The 26,874-nt window shown below is 44.3% G+C and overlaps 2 long non-coding RNA genes across 3 annotated transcripts; one reads left to right on the top strand and one right to left on the bottom strand.

Annotated features, from left to right (window-relative positions):
* Positions 1–329: 329 nt before the first annotated feature.
* LOC150045541 (uncharacterized) lies at positions 330–1,924 on the top strand. The gene is made up of 3 exons (XR_016532859.1): positions 330–423; positions 1,561–1,689; positions 1,814–1,924. It is a non-coding gene; the product is annotated as an uncharacterized LOC150045541 (long non-coding RNA).
* LOC150045540 (uncharacterized) lies at positions 1,156–25,324 on the bottom strand. 2 transcript variants are annotated; one of them, XR_016532860.1, is made up of 3 exons: positions 24,936–25,324; positions 4,003–4,143; positions 1,156–1,218 (listed from the first exon to the last, which is right to left on the bottom strand). It is a non-coding gene; the product is annotated as an uncharacterized LOC150045540 (long non-coding RNA). The 2 variants fall into 2 exon arrangements; XR_016532861.1 differs by having other exon boundaries at positions 4,051–4,143.
* Between the last annotated feature and the right edge of the window lie 1,550 nt (positions 25,325–26,874).

The raw sequence follows: 26,874 nt of genomic DNA, 5'->3' as shown, positions 1-26,874 counted from the left end.
AGGCCTGGATGGAGAAAGCTATGGGGAGGAGGTGGGGGGTACGGGGGTTGTATTTTGTGGCAAGACCCTTCACCCTCTCAATGTTTCCTTCCACCATGCTCTAAACTACTCTGCCATGCTCTCCCTGCCACAATGAACCCAAACCTCTGAACAAAACCAATCTGCTTCCATTTGTTTCCATCAGGAATTTTGTCACAGTGGTATGGATGTCTGACAAATACAAGGGTTCCCTACAGAGACTGTACTTATGACTGTCTTATTCCCTAGACTTTGACAATGCATTGTATTCTTTTTTTTTCTTCCTACTAGCACCTGGCTGATCGATAAGAGTTGGTTTCCAGTTCATATTTATTGACTCAATCAATCACTGAATGGCAAGGCAAAGTGCATGTAAGGATACTTGATTCACACAGTCTTTAACAGGTAACAACTTAGACATTTATATTACTCATCAACACCAAGCTTGTTAGCTAGAGACCATCAACTTTTGCTCTCAGGAGGAATTGGTACTCCAGAAATTGAAGATGGTCTAGGGCCTGGTGACTCCAGCCTCGAATCCCAAAGAGGATGCAGATGAATAGGTTTGTGGTTTGCCACCAGCCCAGAAAGTTTGCAAGACCCCATTTTAACAAAAAATCTGGTAGTGGCTAAGTGCACACCTGTTTATTCCAGGCATGGGAAGTACAAATAGGGGGAAGAAGCTCTAAGGGCAGCCCAAGCACACAAAAAAGAAAGAAAGAAAAAGGGAAAGGAAAAGGAAAGATCCTATCTCAAAAATATCCAGGACAGAAAGTGCTAGAGGTATGACTGAAGTGATAGTTACCTGTTTAGCAAGCAGGAAGCCTTGCATTTCAATCCTAGTAGCACTAAAATAGATAGATAGATAGATAGATAGATAGATAGATAGATAGATAGATAGATAGATAGACAGACAGACAGACAGATAGACAGATAGATAGATTTGTTCAAATCACACTGGTATTTGAGCCAGTATCTATTCAGCCCTGACTGCCACCTTTGAACTGCATGTCCAAGACAGAAACTGTAGGAGGTACCTGTGCGGCTCCCAGATATATTCTCTTACCCTAAGCCCATGGGCTCTGGTGGAACGGATTCATCTGCTAACTTGTGATTCCGATGGGTCTTGAAAAGCATGTCAGCTCCCACCCCAGCACTCCGTTCCAGGAATCTGTCCAGGCAGAGTCAACAGAAACAATCCTGTATGAAAACAAAGCCAGACAGGGCTCTTAGCTATGACTCAGATTGGCCCTGGCTCACAAGGCTGAAAAGCAAGAAACCAACTTCCCCAGACTTCCCCACCTTGGGGAGAAGGAGGTGTCACATTTGCTCCGGCCCCACAGAGATGTGTGGGCTTCCACATGTCCTCCTGTGAGCTGCTGCTCGCTTGGGCACCCCAAGAACCTGACATCAATCACTAAGTGGAAGCTCCTCTGCTTCCCAGACTTTCCTGAGGGGAGCAGCTGCTCCCTGTTCTTTCAATGGCTGAGGAAGGGGTTTTTTTCCTTTTCTTGAATTTGTTCCTTCACCACTTACCCCAAGTGGCTTCAGACCTCCTGACCAACCCTTGGCGATTCGCACAAAGGGATTCTTCAACACCACCAGACAGGAAGCAAGAATTGTATCCTGAACCTGCTGGAGAACCTGAATGGAAAGTTCTGGAAGGCTGAGGTAAGCAATGGGAGATTAACTGAGACTTGATGCCACCACTGGCTTCCCTAAATACAGCTGGGTAAAGCCAGTGCTCAGCCAGATTGACACTTGGTTGTTATTAATGTGTCTTTTGTTTATACAGCTCCAGCCATGGACCCAAGATGGGAAGAAAACTTCTTCCTTTCCCATGCATCCATCTGTACAAATAAATATGTGGAGACCAGAGTGTGGAGAGGGCAATCCACCTTACCAATGCCACACCAAAGCCCACACTCAGAGGCCTTCACATGGCACCCTGTACACATTTTACTGGAATCATTTGTGTTTTTTTTTTTTAAAAAAGAGAAAAACAGGAACCAGACAAAGGAGGTTTTGGTTAGGGCCAGAAAGATAAACTGCCTCAGGACTGATTGCCAGCACAAGCCCAACAGGGTCCGATTTTCATTTGCCTCGGCAACTAGAAGTTAATTGAGCAACTACTACCCTAAATTTTTGTGAGAGACAACTACAGGATTGGAGAAAAGAAAAGATGGATGAGAATATTTTCTAAAGAAAGGAAAGAGGAATGTCTGCCATACAAATCCTAAGCTGCACATTTATCATGTTGCATGTATGAACTACCTCATCCCTGTATAACATTATATATATATATTATGTGTATAATATTACATTTATATATGTATATCTGGAAAATCCTTGGCCACTTGACCCAATACTGAGGGGGAAAACTTGAGAGTAGGGAGCCTGGATGGCTGTCATTGGTAGTGGTGTCCAGCTCAGGCCAGCTCCTGCCTGGCTTTCTCAGAAAAGGCCAGAGGGAGGCTGTGTCCTTCAATTCATTTCTGGTCCAGGAGTGGTTTCCAGCCTCTTCATTTGCATCCATAATTGACAGCTCTTTAGCGGCTCATTAGGAAAGTAGGGCTCTTTGTGACCAATGAAAGGGGGACAAATCCCTGGGTGGGGGGGGAGGGTTTGTCCTTGAGAACCTGTTTAAGAATCATAGAAAGACAGCCGATGGAGATGGATTCAAAGGAACCAAGAGCTCCAGGGAGCTCAGTGGTTATCACCGGCCATTCACCCCAGCTATTTGACATTCAGCAGTGAGTCTAGAACCAGGGTGGTGACCCTATTATGTCAGGGAAAGCAGGAAACCCGGCAAGCACTGAGCCCTGTGGATGTGGACATCCGGCGAGTCTGCTAATGCCCTCCTCTGGGTCTCAATGGGTCCAGTCTGAGCTCTCCAGTGCTTGTGGAACCAGTAGACAAATGGCTGAACCCTCCCTGTAGCTGCTTAGACGCAGTCTTGGGAGAAGAAAATGATCCATTCCTCCTACACATATTTATTGGGCTCTGTTTATTAGTCGTATCCCATGTACCAGTCATTTTAATCCTCATAATAGAATTATAATACAACAACCCTCTGCATTTATCTTATAAACAGGGAAATTGTAGTACAGAAAGGATTATTAGCCTATGGGAAGTCACAGGCACTCTGAAGGCAGATCTTTTAAGTCCAGTAACCCTTTCTCCCGCAGCTGCACAAACTACAGCCCAAGGACAGTGGGTTAGATGTTAGAAAGACGCGTGGACAGCATATTCTGCTACAAGTCAAGGGAGGGAGAGGCCACCGCATTCTAGGAAGGTTAAGGAAGACTTCCTGGATGAAGATGACCTTGAGCTAAGTCTCCAAAGATGGGTAGGATTTGGAAAATTAGATGGAAAGGAAGAGGATAAGGGCTAGAGGTCAAGGGTAAAGGGTGGACCAAGGACGCAATAGTAACAGGAAGTGTAGAGTCTTCTGGAGATGGGGTGGGGGCACATGTTCCCCCGCACCAACGGACTGGGGAAGTGTGCAGTGAGGAAGAACAGAGGGCAGGACCCCATCGCTCGCTGTAAGCAGAGCCAGGAGAATCGAAAATGTCAATCAAGTAACGACGAGAGGGCCACAGCCTCAAAGGGCCAAACTTCAAAAATGCCTGGGAAAATAACACACACACACACACACACACACACACACACACACACGTCAGGTCAGGAAGATGATACACAGGTGTGTGTCGGGGCGGGGGGGGGGGGGGGGGGTCTACTCCTGATCCAGGCGCCTGACCAGAGCTGAGGCTAAGCCTGAGGCTTCAAGGAAAAGATAAGTCCCTGGCTTGTTTCAACCAATGCATTCCCTGCATGAGCTTTCTGTCACTGAAACAGATAACTGAGACAATCGGATTGAAAAGGAGAAAAAGGCTTATCCGGGTACCATTTTGGAAGTTCTAGTCCATGATTGTGTTGGACTTGTGAGGAAGCACACCATCATGATGGGACAAAACAACTCACCTCATCACCAGGGAGCAGAAGAGTACCAGGAAGGGTCGAAAGTCTCACCTTCTTCTTCAGGGTCGTGCCTTCAATGACCTAAAGACCTCTCATTAGGCCACACCTCTTTCAGATTCCACCACTTCCAGAAAGTGCCACATGCTAGAAAATAGGAGACTTTATTAACACCTGAGACTTCACCGGGAATTCCAGCTCCAAATCATAGCACTGCCCTGCAGACTCCTGCAGGCTTTAATCCTCTTTGCCCAGAGGGGCTGGCTGCCAGCTCCACCTCCACCTCCCACTCCTCCAGGCTTCGCTCTCTGTCATGCAGTGCTCTGCCCGGCACCAGCTTTGTGCTCAACATTCCCTAACACACCTGCTCCTCTGACCACCTCTCCGTGAAAGATGGCACCACATTTCCCCAGCCAACCACTCCCACTTTACAGATCCCCCCCCTTTAAACTTTGGGTCTCACCAAACCCCTACCATTGCTGTTATGTTTCTCTGTTCCTCCTCTAGAACCTGAGCGTGGCTTAATGCAGTTTTCTGTTTTCCTGACATATTTATTGGTTGATTTTATTTTTCATTTTTCATCATTATCCCATCATGTCTTCTCTTGCCAAGTAGATTATAAGCCTGGCACAAGCTAAGGCCTAGCTCTTAACTTCCCACTCCATTCCCCCTCTCCTTTCCCCTCCTCTCCTCTCCTTTCCCCTCCTCTCCTCTCCTCTCCTCTCCTCTCTCCCTCCCTCCCTCCCTCCCTCCCTCCCTCCCTCCCTCCCTCTCCCACCCAGCTCTCTCTGACAACCTGGTACAGAGGCTCTTTCTTTTCCCAAACCCTTACTTATTTGGGCTCTAGAGCTAACTTGGATACATATCTGTGACCCATTCTTTCCTTTGTATGCTTGCTTATTCTTTGTGGGCCAAACAGTGAACTACAAGCAGTAATGGTCAAGGCCAAGATTAACATGTAACCTCGTTAATTAGAGTGTATAACTTTCCTTAAGCAGTCTATTAAAACCTAGCACTGCATTGGATGTACATATTTGCAACTGTGGACAGATTTTACTCCGAAATTTTTCCACTTTGTGCCAGGTTTATTCTGTCAGAGGAAAATCTTATTCCCAACTCCTCCCCCCCACCAAAATGTAATAGGAACACTGAGCTACACAAACACCTTCTGATTGAATATACACTTTCAATAACATGGGAATGAGAAAAATCTATGTTTGGGGTTGTATAGTTTTTATGACATTAACTACTACACAAAACACATAAGAGGCTACTAATTTTCTGTCCTATAACTAATGTCTATTACAGTAGAATATCTCCTAATAAAATTTCCCACATAATGGAGAAAAAATAATAAAAATAAAATGTAGGCATGTGATACTTCTTGAACAGCAAGTACACGGCATGTACATAAACTTCTATGGCAGGCGCTAAGCATTCCATGAGGCCACTGTATACAATCAAGACATGGTATAAAAATGAGGCATAGGAGACTGTTGCCAGCACAACACCATATGATAAGTTCTTATAAGTGTAAGGAACCTACTATAGGATGCTAATTTAAAAAGTATTGTGTGTAGTGAGTAGATAAGTCAATAACTTAGGCATGTGTTCTCATGACTACTAAGTATTGCTGCAAGAACTGTGAGCAATGTCCTTTCATAGGACTAAGCTCACAATAGGTGTGATTCTCCCTGTATCACCATGAACACGGGAGCAATACATTACACTAGCCACTGGCTAATCCTTCAGTTCTGTTATATTATACGACACTAAAAGATATACAGTCCATCACAAACCAAAATGCCATTACCTGATAAATGCTTGTACTCTTTTCTTAGTAATTGTTGTAATAAGTGGAGGGAAAAAGATCAGATAGAAGATTTGTATAGAACTATCAAACAAATTAACCCAATTAACACTATAGAACATTCCACCCAACTGTAATTTGAATAATTTGATGCAAATTGTTTCAAGCACCCAAAGAATATTTCCTAAGACTTAACATAATTTTTTTGGCAAAAACAAGTCAGTAGATATATAAAAGAGTCATATAAAATGTTTTCTCAACTGAATTGGACTGAATGAATAACAGAAATGTCTCTGGAAAATACTCAAATATTTAGAAAATAAGTAAAATATTTCTAAATAATCTGTGGGTCAAAGAGAGTTTAACGAATAATAACAGATGCTGGAGGGGATGTGGCCAGGAGAGATCACTACTACACTGTTGGTGGGAGTGCAAACTCGTTCAACCACTATGGAAAGCAGTGTGGCAGTGCCTCAAAAGGCTAAACATAGAGCTCCCCTATGACCCAGCAATTCCACTACTTGGCATTTACCCAATCATCCAGAAACAAGGACATACTAAATCCACTAGCACAACAATGTTCATTGCAGCACTATTCACTATAGCAAAGATATGGAACCAACCTAGATGTCCCTCAGTTGATGAGTGGATCAACAAGTTGTGGTATTTGTACACAATGGAATTCTATGCTGCTGTCAGAAAGAATGACATCACCCCATTTGTTAGGAAATGGAAAGACTTAGAAAAAATCATATTAAGTGAAGTAAGCCAGACTCGAAGGAACTTAGGCTCAATGGTTTCCCTCATTCGTCATAATCAGTAGAAACCTTGGGCTCTACCAGCAGAGATCTGCAATAGAGCAAAATCTTGATACATAAGGCCATACAATATGAAGCTAATTGAAAGGACCTCCAGGATATTGAAACAAAAGCCATATAACGAATGATTATTGTCCTTAATGTACTATGTTGTCTCTCATCTCCTTTGCTGTCCCTTGGTTATCTCATATTGTTACAGTATCTCACTTTGTTATCTGATATATTGAATTTATTTGTATTTGGTTATTTGAAATTTGATAGGGAAGGGGGGAAAACCAAAATGGGTGGGGGGGGGTGGGGGGAGGGTAATGGGTACCAAGACATGTGAAAGGGTATCAATGTATGTGAATTAATGCACCTTCTATCCGGCAAATATCATGTAACCCTTTTACTAATCACAATAAAAAATTAAATAAGAAAACAAAGAGAGTTTAATATATGCGTTAGAAAGTGATTTTTAGTTGGCTAAAATAAGGTGTAATATAACTAAAATTGTAGAAAGCCACCAAATGATTATTTAGAGAATGTGCACGTGCACACGTGAGAGAGAGAAAGAGAGAGAAATTTTGCTCCAATACTAATATTTCTAATAGGAAAAGGAGGAAATTATTAGATCAAAGAATTCAACTTCTATCTTAAGAAAGATGACAGAGAAAATTAAGTAAGTAGCAAAAGAAAATTACTAATCAAGATCAAAATAGGAATCAATAAAATGGGAAAAAGAAAAATCAATGAAACCCAAATTGGATTCTTTGAGAGTATCAATAATGTTGATAAATCTTTACCCAGGATGATCAGTAAAAAAAATTAGAAAGAAAATATAAATTACTAATATAAATAATGAAAGGCATTGTAACTGTGCAGATTTCATATTAGAGTAATGAAAGTGTTTCATAAATAACTATGTGCCAATAAGTGCAACAACTTACACAAATAATTTTAAAGATACAATTACCAACTCTCACTAAAGAACAACTAGACAACTTGAATAGATTTATATCTATTAAAGAAATTGAATTTTAATTTTAAAACCCTCTGACAAATGGGGTGCTGGTGGCTTACGCCTATAATCCTAGCTACTCGGGGGATCTGAGGATCACAGTTCAAAGCCAGCTAGGGCAGAAAAGTCATGAGACTCTTATTTCCAAACAATCAGAAGTAGAGGTGTGACTCAAGAAGTAGAGCACTAGCCTTGAACAAAAAAGCTAAGGGACACCTCCTAGCCCTGAGTTTAAGCCCCAGGACAGGAACACACACACACACACACACACACACACACACACACACACACACACACACACACCTTCTGACAAAGATAACTTTAAGACTAAAAATAAAGCTATAGATCAATATCACCAACAAAAATCCTAAACAAACTTGGAGTATGTTCCTATCATGTGAAGAAAAGTAATAATTATGAGGAAGGGAATGTAATTGGGGAATGCAGAGCCTAACATTCAAATTTATTCATGTATCTTTCTAGAAAGATAATTTTAAAAGAAAAACTATATGCCATCAATACACACAGATAAAACATCAGAAAAAAATTCCAGTATCCATTCAAGACAACAGTTCACATCCAAATAAGATCTTCCTCAACCTGATAAAATGCAAATATATATATTTGTAGACCAGGCACCGATGGCTCATGCCTATAACTCTAGCTGTACAGGAGGCTGAGATCTGGGGATTGCTGTTCAAAGCCAACCCAGGCAGGAACGTCTGTACAACTCTTTTCCCAATTAACCACCATAAAGCTGGAAGTGGAGCTGTGGCTCAAGTGGCAGAACACTGGCCTTGAATGTAAAAGCTAAGAGTCAGCAAACCCCAGGACTGGACCACAAACACACAAACAAATTATTTCCTCTAACCTTCACTGTCAACGTCAGGAAGGACAAAGATGCCTTCTTCTGTTTAACATTGTGATGAAGTTTCCATTTAGTAATTTGTTTTCAGTGTGAAAATAGATTAAGAGGAATTGATATTGGGAAAGAAGAGAACAAAATAAAAATATTTTTCTTCACAGACAACAAGCTCATTCATATGAACAATCCAGTAGAAGCTCTAAAATGCTACTAGAGATGAGAAACACATTTATCAGAGTTGGAGGATATAAAATAAATATTCAAAATGAAAATACAAAATCAATGTTTGATGTGCTAAAAATAAATAATCAAAATAGAACTGAGGAAAGCTATCGTTTATAGTAGCATCAACAGTTTGAAATATTTAGGATAAAAATCTTCCAAATTTTTGAATGATATAAACTAGGAGCCTTTAATATGGCTGGGAGAAATTTTTAAACAGCTAAATAAACAGAACTATCTACTTTGTTCATGAGTGAAAAGAATCAATGTTATTAAAATGTCCATTCTTTCCAAATCCATCAATGGAATCAGTAGAATGCCAACCTACATTCCAGTATGCCTTTTTTTGTCCGAAACATATTCCTACTATGAAGCTCAGAATGGCCTTGAACATGCTGTGTCGCAAGGCTGACCTTGAACTTGTGATCTTTTTGCCTCTCTCGCCCTCGTGACAAGATTACAGACAGACACCACAACACCTTGTTCCAGGATTCTTTTTTAATAGAACTCGATAAATTCGTGTAAAGATTTTAATAGAAATAAAGTAGACCACAAAACTTAGAAGAACAAAGTTACCTTTCTGTGTTTTAAGAGTTATCATAAAGTTTAGTGACCAAATAATGAAGTATGAGTTTATATGATACATATCATTTTTGACAAACTTATCAAGACAACTCAGTAGAGGAACTAAGAATATAAAAACAATTTCATATCCACATGCCAAGCTATGAAGTTTGATTCCATTCCATGCAATAATTAGCGCAAATGGGGGTTACATAGACCTTTGTTAGTCAGACATTCTCCTTTCTTATGTTTTACAATTTATTGCAGAGGTGATGTATAGACAGGTCACAATTATGTAAGTAATGCGTACATTTCATTTTGAACAGTATGACCCCTCCCTCATTTTCACCCACTTCCCTGTCCCCTCCCCTCCCATCCAAATTGTAAAGTTAATTTCCAACATGGGATGTAGTACTCACTAGACTTACACTGTTGAATTGGTTCACACTTTGTTCCACCATTTCCGTGATTCCCATTCCCTTCCCCAAATCAGATAAACTTACATTCAAAACAAAGGGTACAGAAATAAAAAAGAACAGTGACAACAAGTAATAAACCAAAGGGGGGGAAAGAAAGAAGAAAGAAATGCAAACAGTCCAAAAACAACACAAAACCTCTTGTTGCCATTTCAATTGCAATAAACACTATCTTATATGCATATAGCCCCCTTGAGCCATTGTGATCCTCTCCTAAGAATACCTTCCTTTGTTCAATGCTTAGAGTGTTTTGTTTTGTTTTTCCAGTCCTGGGGCTTGAACTGAGGGCCTGGACACTGTTCTTGAGTTTTCTCAAGGCTAGAGCTCTACCACTTGAACCACGGTACCACTTCCAGCTTTTTCTGTGTGTGTTGTACCAAGGAATTGAACCCAGAGCTTTATGCATGCTAGGCAAACACTCTACCCCTAGGCCATACTCCTGACCCTAGAGTGTTGTTTAATTAGTCATGTCCAAATATAATTATTTCTTTTACTAGCCATTGGATTAATGTGTAGACTTAGAGACATATTCTAGTTATTCAAAGGAGAGAAACCACGTAGCTTGTGTTGCTTCACTTAATATATTTTTTTTCTAAGTCTTTCCATTTCTTCATGAATGGGGCAATGTCATCCTTTCTGAAGCAAAGGTCAGGCAGGTGCTGGTGACTCATGCCTGTGATCCTAGTTACTCAGGAGGCCAAGATCTGAGGATTGTGATTTGAGACCAGTATGGGCAGGAACATCTGTGAAACTCTGATCTCCAATTAACCACCAGAAACCCGGAAGTTGAGCTAGCCATGGCTCAAAGTGGTAGATTGCTAGCCTTGAGCAAAAGATACTTAGAGCCAGCCAGCACCCAGGCCCAGGGTTCTAACCTCAGGAACAGCAAAATAAGTATAAATAAATAAGATGTAAAGGTAAAATATAAAACATTTAAACATCTAGACTTAATGCTGCACCACATGACTCAATAAAGCTGGGGAAAAGAGAGAAGGAAAGCCAGTTATATTGGCCCAAGTAGATCTCAGTAAAAAATTATAATCAGAGATTTTCTCTTTAAAAAATGTCACTTCATAATGCAAAGGAGGTTAATTCATTAAAAGGACACACATGTACCTAATAGCAAAGTTTTAAGTGACATAAAGCAAAGAATAGTGGATAAATTCATGACTAACGGTTGAAGGTTAAAAATCTAGTCACATGGTGTTTAGTGGGTGCATGTTTAAAAAACTACCTCATTTGTGGGTACTGATAGCTCATGCCTGTAATGAAAACTATTCCAGAATTTGAGATCTGAGGATCATAGTTTAAAGCCAACTCAAGCAGGAAAGTCTGTGAGACTCTTTTCTCCAACTAAGCAACAACAACAACAAAAAGGCCAGACGTAGTGCTTGAACACAAAGACAATCAGAGACAGTACCCAGCCCCTGAGTTCAAGACAGGAATGCCTGAGAAAAGAAAAACCCCACCAACTCATTAGACCATTTGCCATTGTGAAAATATCATAACATGTACTTATATAACCTAGATGGACTAGGCCTGTCACTCGCTGTGGCTGTTTGATACAATCAAAACATGCTTTATAACCTTGAGTCAGGAAAATATTTCTTAGCCACAAATAAATAAAAGAACAAATTGGTAAATTGGACACCATAACATTTACGACGTTTGCTCTTCAAAGATGCCATTAGGAGAATGAAAGGACGAGACACAGGCTGAAAGAAAACATTTCTAAATCAAGTTGGATGGAAGGATTTATATCCATAAGTACCTCTCTAATCACAGCAAGTGTAAAAGCTTGAATCAAGGGTTTGTCTTCACCCAAGAAGAGTCTATGATATGAAGGATCATAGGAAAAGATACACATCATTATTCAGTAGGGAAATGCAAAATTAAAACCACAATGAGACATCAACATATATCTCTTGGAATGGTTGGAATTAAGAAGTCTGTTGCCAAGGAATCAATTGGAATTCTCATATACTTCTGGAGCATGTAAAATGGCACAACTGATTTGGAAAGCACTATGGCAGTTTCTCAAACGTTTAAACGTTTAAACCAGTCACTCCACACTTAGAATCTGCCCAGGAGAGAGGAAAGGATGCATCCACATCAAGACTTCAGCCCAAATGTTCATGACAGAGTTATTTGTAATAGCCCCAAATTGGAAACATCTCAAATATCTGTCAATGGATGATTGGATAACAGTGGTATATTCATGTCATGAAATACTATCAGAAATGAAAAGGAATGAACTATTGATACTTACTACAACACAGATGGATCTCAAAATAATCATGCTGAGTGAAAGAAGGCAGGCAAAAAGAGTGCATACTGCATGCTTCCATTTATATAATTGTAGGAGATGCAAATGAATCTCTAGTGACAGAAAGCAGATCAGTGGTTGCCTAGGGATTGGGGAGTGGGTTGCAGGAGACAGGAATCACAAAGGGGACCAAGGAAACTTTTGGAAATGATGGATATGTTCGTTATCTTGAATATAGATGCTTGTCAAAACTCATCAAATGGTACACTTTAAATACGTTCAGTGTATTGTGTGCCAATTATGCTTCAATGAAATGAAATTAAAAGGTAAAGGGATTCACAAAGAGACACAGGTGCAGGCAGGAGAATGATTGTTTTAATTCTTCCTTTTCTCCAGTCCTAATTTTCCAGTCAAGGACTGGGGAGAATGGAGAGGAAAGAGAAGAGATGAAAGGATGATGGGGTTTAGGCCAATTCCAGGACGGCAAGCGTTTCTACCTCTTATCCATTTCCTTCTCTGGTACAATTGCCAAGAACCAGAGAGATGATATATGTTCATGCAACAATCTGTAAACATTTGTTCAACACTCTATTAGTCAGAGAAATGGATATGTTTCTAGTAAAAGAGAGAGAGAGAGAGAAAGAGAGAGGGGGAACTGATGTCAGGTATATCAGAAAATCTCAGACTAGCTTCTCTTGCAAAAACACCATTATTTTCCATCAGAGATTTGGAAGCACCTCTCTGTTCCTTGGCTTGGCTTTATAGGCTACACCCATGAAGGTACCACATCTTTGGATTCAGAAAAGGCAGGCTTTTTATTCCCTTAAGAAAATGCCAGGAAGACAGAAACTTTCAAGGCCATCAGCCATACTCCTTGGTATGGATGGATTTATTGGCTCCCTTGATCTCTTCACTAAGAGCCTGGACCAATGGAGGAGCAGAGGGAAGAGAGGGAAGGACCACCATGAGGAAAACAGAAGAGGAGCTAAGGAAGACCCTAGCCAGGCCCACAGAGAGGATGGTCACTCGGCCTTAAAGACTCATTTGGCCACTGTAGTCACCAATCACATGGCAGCTATGTGTCTGGTGCCTTGTACAGTATCCTCTCAATCCTGCCAGGCCCCAAGAGAGTTGAGTGTGTCCTGTTCACTGCCCCCAAAGACACCCTGTGTGCAAATGGGGGGACCAGAATGGAAACCTTCATCTGTTTGGCTCCAAAATGCCAGGTTTCCTCTTCTAATTGAAAAACTCCTACCCCAGATCAGAAGGTCATCTGAGGATGACCATCATCAACTTACCCCTCAAGTGGCAGAGGACTACACAGACTCAGCCACATATTTCCATGCAAAGCAAAGCAAGCCAGGAGCTGGAAACCTAAGCTGTAGACACAACAACTGCAATCCCAATAGGAGCAATCCTCATGGCAGGAGAAGCAGGGGCTTGGGAAGCCCTTGGGCCAGGACTGTATTAATTGCGCTACACAGATGCTTTCATTTATCCCTCACCTCAACTGTATCCCAGTGACTTTATTACCTTTATTTTGCAGACAAGGCAGCTGAAGGTGAGTTAGGTTCAATACAAGACATGTCTCCAAAGTACACCAGCTGGTGAGCCAGGAGGCAGAGTCCCAATAAGTACCCATCCAGTGAGACCAGCTCGGAATGTCTAGTCTGACGCTGGTGAGGGGGTCAGAGCTCCAGGCACCTCCCCTATCCGGGCAATGGAGGGGGGCCTGTTCTGGCCCTCCTTCCCCTTCTCTCCACCACCCCCCAGCCATGTGAGCAAACACCCTGCCTCTCCCAGGCAGGGGACGCCCGATTTGCATAACTTAATTAAATTCTGCATTCTTGTTTTCAGAGGAACAGGCCTCTGAAGGATGCTGAGTGCATGGTCTTAAGGCAAATCAACGCCGATGATGAAAGAGCCTATTTCGGTTAAGCAAATTATGAAGAGGCGGGCGATGTCCTCACTCTAATAATTTCCCGTGAATTATTTATATGGAAACTGCAATTACATCGGGCAAAACAGTGTTGTGTGCATAAAGCTCACTTAATTACCCAACCACCTGTTGGGACACGGGTCCTCCACCAGCCCATTCTCCCCCCCCCCAAACAGTTCCTTCCTCTGGGAGGACAAGGAGCCCAAGGACCGGAAGCAGATGAGGCTGCAAGGAAAGGAGGTGCACTTTGGGCTCAAGGCTGAGCTTCCATCTGGCTGCCCGTTGTCCAGTCTGCAGCTGCCCCTCTAAAAGCCACCATGGCCATGGCTTGTTCAGGGCTTCTACCTCGTTTCCGCAAAGGGAAAGGAAAAGAACGAGGAGTGGAGGAAGACGAGAGAGAGAGAGAGAGAGAGAGAGAGAGAGAGAGAGAGAGAGAGAGAGAGAGAGAGAGAGAGAGAGAGAGAGAACAAAAGAGGAAAAAGAAAACAATCCCACACCCTTCCCAACAAACCCTTTAACCAAAGCAAACGAGACCCCTTTCATCAGTGCCCGGTTGTTTAACTGGAAATGAGGGTTGTCATGGCAACCGTCCTGTCACATAGTATTTCTTACCACTTGCCAGCGGGAGAGGCGTTGATGTGTGGAACAGCACCATGGCTGGGTGGGGAAGGTCAGGGGGTGGCTGGTGAGGGGGTGAGGGAGGAATTTTAGGGTGCATTTTTGTAATCCATTTGCTGAAACACAAAGGCCACAGGGGCCCTGTCCCTAACCTGAAGTTCATCTCGCCTTTCCAGAACCATGGAGGTACCCTGGGGTGGGAATGGGGGTGGGGGTGTTGAGGGAGTAAACATCTCCTTCTACTTATCCCCGTGGGAGGAAAACATTGTAAATGTCAGTAACGCAAAGAAGCTGTCAGAAATACATGAAATCCTTGATGGAATAAATGGAGAAACATACGTTCTTCTTTGTTCTGTGACTGTTTAAAGAAAAACATGAAGTTTTCTTCAAGGAAAAGCAAAAAGGAAAGAAAAATATTTGACCATCAAGAAAAATACAACAGGAATCCTGAATATCCCAGGACTGGGGAAAGAAACCATCTATTTATTCCAGCCTTGAGACCAAAGGTTAGTCTGAGGTCTGAGCTGAGACCCGACTCTGATTAAAAGATCTAAACTAAGAGGACTGAGACACAGCGATCGGGGCAGCCTAAGAATGGCTGAAACTGCCAGGAGCCTGGCACTGGTGGCTCACACCTGCAATCCTAACTACTGAGGAGGCTGAGATCTGAGCATTGGGATTCTAAAGGGAAAGGCACAAGACTCTTCAATTAACTACCAGAAACTAGCTGTGACTCAAAATGATAGAGCACTAGCCTTGAGCAAAAGAACTCAGAGATAGCACCTAGACCCTGAGACCAGACCCTACATCTGACAACAACGATGATGATGATGTGGGGGGAGAGGAGAGAAGGAGGAGGAGGAAAAGGAAGAGGAGAAGGAGGAGGAGAAGGAGGAGGAGTTGTTAAGAAGTTGCCAAGAATCAGGAATACTGGGTTCCAATCCTGATGGTCACTTACCACTATTTCTGTCACGAAAGTAACCGAGAGAAAGCTCAGCTCTCAAGTTCAGGTATGATTGTCGTGGTCTGATTTGTTTTACAGTCAACAATCTACATTTATGGTGGATGAAATATTCATTATACTTCAGTAGTTTACATTTCACAATAAGTTTCTACACTCAGAACAGACCAGGTCTTCTATCCTAAGCTCTATTTGTCATGCACCCTATCTTTTTTTGCTAGAATTGAAGGCTGAACACAGTGCCCTACAAAGATACAAAGTTAAGAAGTGATAGCCTGCAAGCCCAGCTCTTCATGATTCAAAACTCATATTCTTCCAGCCTGGAAGAAGTTTACAGATTAAGATCCAAGCTCCCAGCCACGTGGCTACTGTAACTGATCTTCGTCCAGACAGGACAGGCTGCTTAAGAGAAATGAAATGGAGTGGTTTTTTTTTCTCCTTTAAAGATTTACCATGTATAAATGTATGAGAATATTAAAGGCAACAATTAACTTTATTGGAAACCTTATATTCTGCAGCCTCATTAGAGCTGCCAACAAGATCTATTATTAGTATTACTATGCAGATACTGTAATAAAAAGAGTATTTAAAGTGGATAGTTTGGCAATGAAATAAAATAGCTTTTCTCATTCTTTTTTTTCTTTTTAAGATATATGTGTGTATCAGAAATGGTCTAGAACAAGGTAAGTCTACCGCCACCCTTCATGGGAGCTGAAGAGTGAAGAGAGCCCATAAAATGTCCCTTTGTCACTGTGGTAGAGGATTGCACTGGGCAGCGATGAGGGCAGAGGTCATCAGAGCCCCTCAGCCTCTCAGTGAGTTCACCCCTGAACACCAATTAGAGGAGTGGGATTCTAAGGGGAGAAGACCCTGTGCACTGGTGTAGAAATGTGCCACGGGTCCAGTGAGTGCCTTGCACACGGTTATCTGATCACTCCCTTCTCGGTAGCTGCATCCCTTTGCAGCACATCCGCTCAAAGATGTGCAAAGCCAGAGTGTGATTGCCCTCACCTCTTCTTTCTTGCCTTTGGCCTCCTGGTCTAGATGATGTAGGACTTTGTCCTAGGCTGGTCCCAGGGCGACAGGGAGCCCGGATGTGCTCTGGCCTCCTCTTGACTGGTTTCCACAGTTGCCCCTCCCTGTAGGGTGACAGCATGAGGGGTGGGGGTGGCTGAGCACCACCGATGCCCACTGCTTAGTTCCTCAGATGCCTTGCTAAATGGAAAAGTTCTGTGAGAGCTCACCTAGCCGGGCCCATGCACATGATCTTCCTGCCTCACTTGTTGGGGACGTAGGCCAACTGCTTTCCCATTGCATTTCCATCACCGTCCTGTAAGGCAGAGACTCTGGTCTTCATTTCGTAAATATGGAGAGTTAGGTTTGGAAAGGTGACATAATTAACCCAAGCATGTTACTGCTGGCCTGGCCCTTTGCTTTTTAACTCATCTCCCTACCTGTACTTTGATGTGCCCCCTTTCAACCCCCCAATACATTCTCCGTATGGCAAAACACAACAGATCTGTTAGACTTTGTCACATGTTCCTTTCATCGGGCTTCAGGACCTTTGTGCTGTTCCCTTCCCTCCACCTCCCTTCCCCCTCCTTGTGAAATGGTCTCCCTCCATGTCATCTCTCCATCCACTCAGGTTTCAAATCAAAGAGGCCATCCTTCAGAGCACTTTCGTAGTCCTAGTCCTAACGGGAGTCCAGGTTCCCACGCTCGTCCACACACTGTACCCCACATATGCTCAGTGTCTAGAGTAGTATATGGCACACAGGGAGTGCTCGGGAAATATTTCTTGAACAGAGCCAAGTGTTGGTAGTTCACACCTGTAATCTCAGAGACTGAGATTTGAGGATCATTGTTTCAAGCCAGCCGGGCAAGCAGAAAAGTCCATGAGACCTTTATCTCCAATTAAGCACCAAAAAGCTGGAAGTGGAGCTGTGGTAGAGTGATAGTCTTGAGCATAAAAAGCTCAGAGAGAGTGCTCAGGCCCTGAGTTAAAGCCCCAGGATTGGCACACACACCACCACCACCACCACCATCACCAACAACAGCAAATCTCTAACAAATATTGGGGGACTGGTCCAAGATTATAGTCCCATCAAAAATAAAGCATCAAATTAAATCCAGGGCTGTCCTAGCATAACCACAAAGCATGTCTGTATGTGGTTTAGCAATTCAGTAAAAGAAGAGAGAGGGCTAGGGACAATCCAGGGCCAGTTACAGACAATTCCCCAAGGATTTGAAATCAGATCCTTCAAACGATCTAACCAGAAGCCCAGTGGAAGGCCGGCTGAGGGTTGATGGAAAACACAAGGGGCAACAAATCCCAGGAAGATGGGAGAGGAGAAGACTCTAGCTACACAGACTCATTCGAAATCCCAACTCAGCTGCTGACAATTTGGGCCATTGTCGGAAGCCATCAGTATGCCTTGTTTCCTGTGTGTCTATACAACCACACTAGGGCATATGAACAGCCCAGCCCAGCTTAGCACAGCGCAGCCCCATTGTGAGTACATGGTCAGGGTGCAGTGGGGATATCTGACACTCACATGCCAATGCGTGGTGGCCATAGTTGTTGTTGCCATTGTTGTGAGAAATAGTCTTCAGGTCACATACAGGAAAGTATCTGAAAGGTTCTCAAGTCCTCAGGACTACTACTTCTGGGGATGCTCACTAGCTTCCTGGCGTAGGCAGCCCTTTACCTTGTCCTTCTGCAATGTCTTAGATTTCTTTCAACCTTTCCTGCATAGACTATCGAATGTGTGTTGGGCTTCCCAACTAAGCCATAGCACCGATGAATTCTTCTCTACATTATCCCTCTAAGCTTTGAATGTGAGCCATACCTCAACACTCCATCTTAAGCCAGTGATGGCTTGAAATGTGTACCAATCGAGGTGCTAGAAGGTTCATGGACTTGGAACGTTCTATCTAAACACTAAAGACTGGAAAAGCCCAGACTTCCATTCCCTGCTTCACTAAGGGAAAAAGGGGGCTGAGTGAACAAGAGACCCCCTTCATTCTAAAATTCCAGGCAACCAGAGCAGGCTGTCATAACCCCACTCTACAAAGGATAAAACTGAATACCAAAGTTCATTTGCTTAGGCTCCTGGCACAACTATAGGCTAGGCGTAATGGTGTTCCACCTAGAGTCCTAGCACCTGAGAAGCTGAGGTAGGTAGATTGTGAATTCAAGACCAGCCTGGACTAAATAGCAAGACTTTGTTTGTCTGACTGTTCATTTGTTTAAAGAACTTGTCCTTGAATCCTTATCCAGAAGGGTCTCCTCCAGGGATCACACTGCATAGCACCGACAGACAGAACATTTCCATCATCACAGAATCTTTTCATCAGGCAGCGCTGCTTCATAAATTATCTAACATCCATATTTCTCCTCTTGATGAGAGTGAAGTCCTGAAGGGCAGGAGATTCAGCATCCTCCTCTTTATGCCTCCAGTGACTAGCCGTATGTTTGATATCAAAATATGCTCAGTCAGGCAGGAGGGGAGGTGTATGGCTAGAATCTCAGCTATTCAGAAGGCAGAGGTAGGGGAATCTGTCTGTAATCAGACTGGGGCAAAAAGTTAGGAAAACTCAAGCTGAAAAACAACATGAACAAATCAAAAGGAAGCCAGTGGCTCACACCTGTCATCCTAGCTACTTAGGAGGCTGAGATCTGAGGATCACAGTTCAAAGCCAGCCCACACACAAAAGTCTGTGAGACTTTCATCTCCAAATAACCACCAGAAAACCAGAAGTGGTACTGTAGCTTAAGTGGTAGAGTGCTAGTCTTGAGCTGAAGAGCTCAGGGACAGACAGCACCCAGGTCCATAGTTCAAACCTCATGACTAAATAAATAAATAAATGAAATGAAAAGGGCTGGAAGCGAGGCTCAAGTGGTCAAGCACATTTGCTTAGCGAGCTACAAGCCAATGCTCATTTATTGGTCAGAGTTGCCTGCTGGCAGGGAACCTACCATCCAGCCTGGACATGGGTTTGAACTTCTTCAGACTGGGGACATTGTAGTGGAGAGGGGCCTGTGTGGAATGGGGAGACCTCACCCTGAAAGCGGAAACCAGGAGTGCCCTGGGGGTGTCACTAATTTATCTGTGTTTCTGAAAGACAAAGGAAGGGAGAGCCTGAGAAAGTTGGAGTGGAGTGAGTGGGAAGAAGCAGCCCCACTCCCCTCTCTGCCCAAGAGGGAAGCCAGCAGAGGGCGCCTCCTTTCCCGCCTCCACAGAGAATTCCAGCCAGGCAGCAGCTTCCTTTAGCACCAGAAGGCCACCCTGCTAATTACCAAACCCAAACTTGGGATTTGCATTTTTATGAAATACTCACACAGAAGGCAAATCTTCTTCCTTAAAAAAAAAAAAATCAAGATGGATAGGGGGAGAAAAAGCTCATACCAGTACATACTAATTCAATCTAATCTTGGTCATTACAGTTTCCATAAGAAAGTGCTTTCATAAAGCTACAAAGCTAACATCCATAACTCTCCAGTTTCCCCAGACAGGACACCTCTACATTAAGTTTCCCATTTATCTTCAGAGATGACAAATCTTCCATTTAGAATGGGATCTAATAAAGCGAACGCCCATTGTCATCCATAGCTACAGAAATGTGCCCTGGATCCAGCCATGCTGCTGCTTTGGGGGCTGTCACTGTTTCATCTTGGGGACCCCCTAACTAGGCAGGGTGGGTAATGCCAGGTCAGGCACCTCAGCACACACAACAAAGTTGTGGGAAAAGGTGTGTGATGGGAGAAGGAAGTGCGATCTATAAGATCAGCTTTCTGGCTCCCTGAAGATCATTTGCATACCTGTGTGCGTGTGCGCGCGCGCGCGCGCACACACACACACACACACACACACACACGTGCCACACATTTTCACACACCATGCATGGCATGCATTCATGTCATGCCTTCCTAAGACCAGCAGGGAAAGAGGTGGGCGAGGCCCTCATCTCATTCTCTAAAAGAAGAAGCACTTGCCTTAAAGGGGACAATTTGGGAATCGTCAATGGGTAATTTTAGGGTTTAGAGACTGACTAATCCAGAGGCTCAGATAAGCCAGCAAGGACAAGGTACAGATTGCCCTGTACTCTGGAAAAACTAGGGATCTACCAGCAAGTGCTATGCAATGAGGATCTCAGAATCCACATCAGTAACAAAGAGGGAGATGAAGCCATCCTAGGCAGAGGGCAGCCCAAGACAGCCCAGGAGCATCCTTGGCCAGCTCCACAAGGTGCTCTGGACGAAGCCTTGAAGGCATCTTTCAGAACCACTCCTAACCCAGACCTTGGCACTCAGGGTTCCATATGTTCACGGATGTGGGTCACTCTGGAAGGGGCACAGCCTTGGGGAGGTGGTAATGTAGCTCTCTGACAAGCCAGTCATTCTCCTGGTTCCCAGCAACTGGTCAACCAGGTGCTCATTCCAAGTTCTCACTGACAGGGCAACTGGTCAACCAGGTGCTCATTCCAAGTTCTCATTGACAGGGCAACTGGCAGCCATTACACTATACCTCAGATAACCTGTGGTTCTCTCCCCTTCCTATCCCATTAGAAAGCATGGGTTCAGCTTACCATACCTGTGGCCCTGAGTGGGGCAACAGGCAGGCAAGGAGCCCAGACCATTGCTTATTCAGCTCTAGCCCTGTGCCTTCTCTGACCAGGTGACACAGAAAAATCCTTCCGACTAGGCCAGATTAGCCCTGGTTCATCAAACCCATGGGAGCCGAGGTGTGAGGACTGAGCCTTGCCTAGGACACTATAGACTGATGGATGCAACTACAAGAGGGTCAATGAATCACGATGAAGCCTTGTAATCCCCAAGGCTGGCACTATTCTCTGACAGATAAAGAAGACATAGCTTCTCCCCCAAATAAGCCATACTTACTGCTTTCAGAGCACCTGCTGACCTGTTTGGAAGGCAAGGTTGATATCCTTCTCTATCTCAAATGAGTGATGAATGTCCTATGTTCATCTCCAGCAGTCAAGAAGGATGTCTCTGCTGTACCTGACACCATTTTTTTTTAGTTTAGTCAGAGCTTAGAACCCATGAGATGACTGAAGATGGATGGATAGAATCCTCAGAGGTTCCCACTCCAGGCAGGGTCTCCTTGTCTTCCCATGGGTTCTCCCAGAAGCTAACACAGAATAGGATCCACATACAAGCCACTTATTTTTGAAGTGATATCAAGAAATATCAGAAATACAGAGGGAAAGGAAGACAAGGGAAGGAAACAGCCAAGTGGAATATCTGTGATTGAGCAAGTTTCCACTGTGGGAAATTGAGCTGGATCCCGTCAGGGATTCCAGGAAACAGTGGAAAGCACTGGCTTTCCTATGCTTCCATCCCAGGGAACAGCAAGCAGGGATATCTAGATACAGTGCTGAAAATCACCAGTGTGTGCTAAACAAAGAGGGGAAAGGAGATGCATGACGGGCATCTATAGAATCTGATACACCCTGCTTCCCACCCCACAGATAGCCACAGAGCCTCTGCCCAAACATGACCTCCCATGCTGCATTGCTGGACAGTTCCACTCCTCAGAAAGTCACTGCTTTGGTCAATAAATAAATAAATACATAAATCTGTTCATTGCTCAGTCTTTATAGTACATTTCAGTAGCTCTGCTAATCCCTCAGTGTCTATGAAGAACATCTAACACCTATTAGATTAAGTTTACTGTGAATGAAGGAATACCTTCACTTGTGCCTGGGCCCTGCTTCCAAGGAATGGACACCTTTTTCCTGCTTTGAATGTACTCACCCATTTATTATCTATCAAAGTTTCATTCCCCCCCCCCCCGCCCGCCACTCCATGAGTCTAAACATATGATATAGAACCTGGAATCAAGCCAAGCCCAAGCAGTCATTCCCATTCACTCAACATGCATGCCGCAGGCTTCTATTTTGTATCAAATGCTCTAAGTCTCTCGACTCTGGCTCTCCAGAGCCTAAAATGTTAAGATAAAGGTAAATAAATGTAAATAAAGGTAGATAAATGTAAATGGTGGCAGCAATTATTGTGACTTTAGAAAACAATGCTAGGCATTTGATTAGGAACCATGGGTAAATACATGCAGACACTGAGACCAGCCCTTAAAACACTATCTTTTCAGGATAAGAGCCACTCTATCTCTTCCACTAAAGACTGCAGGAGGTGCACAGGTCATTAGGAGAGGAGAACTTGCATCTCAGGGGCCCTCCCACAAGGAGCTGTGGCCCCCTCTCTTCTGGGGTAGTTCCTTGGAGATGAAGCTGGGGGAGTAGATTTGCTCCCCCTTTTGAAACAGGGCTGGGATACCAGGGAGAGGAAGCTGGCATCAGCCAGGCGAGCTAAGCTTTCTGCCTGGAGCTTCAGGCTTAGCGGTGCAGATTACAACAGCAGGTGATGAGCGAGGCTCTCACTGCTGTGGAGACCGTGGAAATCCTGTTACAGGGCAAAGGTGTTTTAGCTACAGCTCCAAATTTCAAAGAACGATTGAGTTGGAACGTGGCAGGCAGGAGGCAACTGGGGACCAAAATTATTTGACTTAAACGGAGAGCTAGGCTTGAGAGGGCTCCTGGGAAGAGAATTGGAGAGATGCCCCTTCTCCCCAGGTACACAATCCTCCAGAGTGCAGTCTGGCTCTGTCCTTCCAAATGTCCATTCCCTTCTCTACAAGCCTCAGCTCCCTGCCCGGGAGAAACTCCCATCTCCTCAGATCCTGCCTTCCTCATCTGTCTGGAAGCTTCTCCAGGCCCGTGAGCACAGGGCCATTGGCATATGTAAATGCTCACTGAAGTTCACAGAATGATCAACTGGTTATGGTGTCCAAAGCCTTGGTTCTATCTGGTTGTTTGGTTCACACACACACACACAGCACTCCTGGAAACCTACATCACTATGAGGCCATCCTCACACCCTTGGAAAAGCAGCAGTCCCCATCTGCTAGATGGAAATCCCACTGTAAATGACAAATTTAAAGCATAGAGCAAGTTTGTACCAGGCACCCAAGGAAACCATGAGCTTTGAGTATTTGCTTTTCCCTATTAAGGAGGCACATGATTAAGTCACAGGGCTTAGGATCTTTATGAGAGATATCATTAATTCCCCTGTCTCCATACTGACCCTAACTTGGCTTTAACGAAGAGTAGTATGATATCATAGAAAGAGTATTCGTGTTTGGAGACCATGAGGAATCTAGGCCCAATCCTAGCCTTTCAGAACCTCTGCTTGTAAGGTGGACCCACCCACCTTACAAGCTATGCATCAAGACATCATCCATGAAGACATTTCTCCTTGGTTACCACAGGAGAAATTAATCAAGTAACAGCACTGCTATTGATGGAATCATAGTCCTGCTGAGCCAGGCCTGGGCATTTCTTTATAACCCCAGGGAACCCAATTTATAAAGAGCATGAGGCCCTTTTGATGTGTAGATTGATCTTCACACCAGTCCTGCCATATTTCCCCTTTACAAACTGGATATAACAGGGCAAGATTACTTAGCTGGGAAATACAGCGCCCAAAACTGGAACCCGTGGACTGAGCCCAAAGCCCAGAACCTTTCTCTCTCTCTCTCCCCCCCAGGGATACTCCCTTAGATAGGGACCCATTGCCTACTAGCCAAAACATTAAATATACATACATACATACATACATACATACATACATACATACATACATACATACTGGGCAAAACTCTTTCTCACTCTGTCTTTGCCATATGCTCTGCTCTGCCCACTGGTAGTGGGAGTGCGGGATGTGACAGACAGAGTGGATCTGGTCCCTGCTGTGGGGCATCTTAGAATCCAGCAGGGGAAATGCAATGACTAATGCAGAGAAGTGGTCACTTTCCCCAAGTGCAATGTCCACCTGGGCCAGCCAGCAAGTGTCATGGTCAGCAGTGCCATGAAGCAAAAGGAGAAAAGCTCCCGGGTTTGGGAGAGCCTGTCATGGAGAGATCAAACAGGTAGTCCTAGAGAGATTGAGCACCCCATCTCTGCAGATGCTTCAAAAGGCTGATTGATGGTCTCCTGGCCCCTCTGACCCCCAAACTTTCCAACTGATGACAGATGTATCTGTGATGAAGTCCCATTGCAAGGGCAAGGCACTGATGGCTCATGCTTATAATCCGTAGCCATTCAGGGGGACTGTGATCTGAGGATCATGGTTCAAAGCCAGCTGAGGAAGGAAAGTCTGTGATCTTCTTACCTCCAATTAACCAGTAAAATGGTGCAAGTGGAGCTGTAGCTAAATTGGCAGGACACTAACCTGGAATGAAAAGGCTATGGGACAGTGCCCAGGCTGTGAGTTCAAGCCCAAATAGCAGGGTACCAGTGCACATGCGTGCATACACACACACCCACTGTAAAATAAGCAAGGGGATCTAGAAAGGTCACTTACATTCTCTCTGGAGAAGCTGGCACATCTCTGAGCGGGCCCAGCTCAACTGCTCCCCAGCTCAGCTTAACAGGCTTCATTCTCCTCATCTCACATAAGCCGTCTTCCCCTCCAGCTTCTCTCATCTGGCTCCTCCAGGCCTAGATTTAGAGTGGCGGCTGTCATGCTCTTTCTCTCTCTTCTCTGGTCTCTCCCCCCTTCCCTACCCCGAGGGAAAACAAGGAGAAGGCATGCAAAGACCATCCGAAAATCCACTTGTTTGCTTTCCTCTTCTGAATCTCTGTGGAACACAGCTGGCAGTGTCCCAGACAAACAGGAAGCCGGCCTCCAAGCCTGCTTGCCCTTTGCAAAGGCTCCAGGCTACTCCTCCTCCCTCAGCAAGGTCCTGGGTCCAGGCGCTGCAGACTGTAAGACACAGGGGGAGACACAGCCCTGGGCCCTCTCTATCTCTCCCTTTGTTTCAAAGCTGCCTATTCTGGGAAATCTTTCTAAGTCAACTTAAAGGCTGTCCCAGAGAGGGCAGCGGTGGCCCTCAGGGTCACCTCTCCTAAAGGTGACATTTCAGGGTCACATTTACAACGAGCCGAGCTCCCTAACCCCAGGAAGACTAAACATTACTACTGTTGAAATTATGTTAAACTTGACCCTCTGCCCTTCAACCCCCTCTCCAGCAACATAGCTTACACAAGCCCACAGGCTCCCTTTCTGTCCCCATCAGCCTTCTTCTACGCACATGGCTGTGAGCTTCCCACAATGTCCGGACGTAGGCTCTCCTTGTACCATAGATGCCTCAAGATATGTGGGGTTCACTGAGAGGAGAAGCCTGGGGAAGCCTGGAACACAGGGTAAGGCCGGATGATAGATCAGGAAGCTGACCAGTCTTCTGTAGAATGGAACAGAAGGGTCCTGCACCGTGACCCCATTCCCCAGTTCCCATTGCTCAGAATCACAGTGTGACAGGCAGGATTTGGGGTAACAGCACAGGCCCACATCCTCTGCCTTCAGAAGGAAATCATAGAGTGCTATGGAGATAAGAGAGCTGCTTACCCTGGAAAGGAAAGTTCTGATCTTTGTGTATTCAAAATAAAGATTTAGAAAAATACAATATTTGAAATGTAAGGGGGATAATCCTATTAGAAGAGGGGAAAAATGTGGATGAAGTTTTCTCCATGCCAGTGACAGTCAATTGGAAATGAAAGAATCTAATGTCTACTCATCTCCCCACAGCTGCTACGTCTCTATCTGCCTTTCCCCTTCCCCTTTCTCACAAAATCCTCTCTTCTTCCTCTCCAGATGGCTTTGCCTTGGACATACCTGAGCTCCCAGTCTCTTTTCTAGTGGAACCCAGCATGACAGAGTAAGCCAGTGAGCTCAGCATTGGGGGCTGTGTTCCCCCCAAATTTAAACTAACACCTTGAGCGCCCCTCCCCCATACTCAGAATGTGTCTGTAGTTCTGGACGGGTCTTACAAAGATAGGCAAGTTCAAGTGTGAACCCTGATCCAATAGGACTAAGAACCAGCCTGTGTCCCTCTCAGACTCTAACAAGCCAACTCCTAAGGATGGCCATGCTGAAAACATGGCCAGTGAACCAGAGATGAGTGTAAACAGGTAGTAAAGGCAAATCCCTAGTCAGAGAGGACTTTGCCTCAAGAAGAGGAGAGCTTACCAGGGCTCTCTTGCTATGCCTTGTGGCGTGGTGAGAAGACAGCTTTCTGCCAGCCTGGAAGATAGCTTTCATCAGAAGTACAAATCTGTCTGACTTTGATCTTGCAATTTCCAGCCTCCGAAACTTTAGGAAAATAAATTCCTATTGTTTTCTTTTTTTAGTCTGGAGTATATAGCTATGGCACCCTGACAGCAAGAGCATGCTAGTAGACCATGCAGATGGAGAGAGGGGGTGGGGGGGGAGAGAGAAATTCCCATGTAAAGCCAAGAAGAGA

The sequence above is a fragment of the Megascapheus bottae genome, chromosome 27, assembly GCF_031878675.1.
Source record: "Megascapheus bottae isolate mThoBot1 chromosome 27, mThoBot2.hap1, whole genome shotgun sequence".
Classification (NCBI taxonomy): Eukaryota; Metazoa; Chordata; class Mammalia; order Rodentia; family Geomyidae; genus Megascapheus; species Megascapheus bottae.
The sequence above is the reverse complement of the archived record's forward strand: the minus strand, read 5'-3'. Positions and strand labels throughout refer to the sequence as shown.